Raw genomic sequence first — 269 nt, forward strand, 5'->3', positions numbered from 1 at the left:
TACGCCATAATAAATATATTATCGAAATAACAAAAGTATACGAGGTAATCTTTTCTTCTTTTTTAAGTGTAGTGCTTTTTCTATTGTTTTGCCTTTTGCTGAGACGTAAACAAACCAACACAGTGGTCAAGTGGTAGCTGTGGGGGACAAACACACCCACGAAGATACAAACGCGTGCGCAAACACATATACATGTATATATATACACACACACACACACCCCTCTCTCTCTCTCTCTCTCTCTCTCTCTCTCTCTCTCTCTCTCTCTC

The 269-nt window shown here is 39.8% G+C and overlaps 1 protein-coding gene across 2 annotated transcripts in view; it reads right to left on the bottom strand.

Moving 5' to 3' along the window:
• LOC106871504 (uncharacterized) overlaps positions 1–269 on the bottom strand; it is a 75,754-nt gene that overhangs the window by 50,513 nt on the left and 24,972 nt on the right. The window lies entirely within an intron of this gene.

Source organism: Octopus bimaculoides, chromosome 24 (assembly GCF_001194135.2).
Source record: "Octopus bimaculoides isolate UCB-OBI-ISO-001 chromosome 24, ASM119413v2, whole genome shotgun sequence".
In the NCBI taxonomy this organism is placed as follows: Eukaryota; Metazoa; Mollusca; class Cephalopoda; order Octopoda; family Octopodidae; genus Octopus; species Octopus bimaculoides.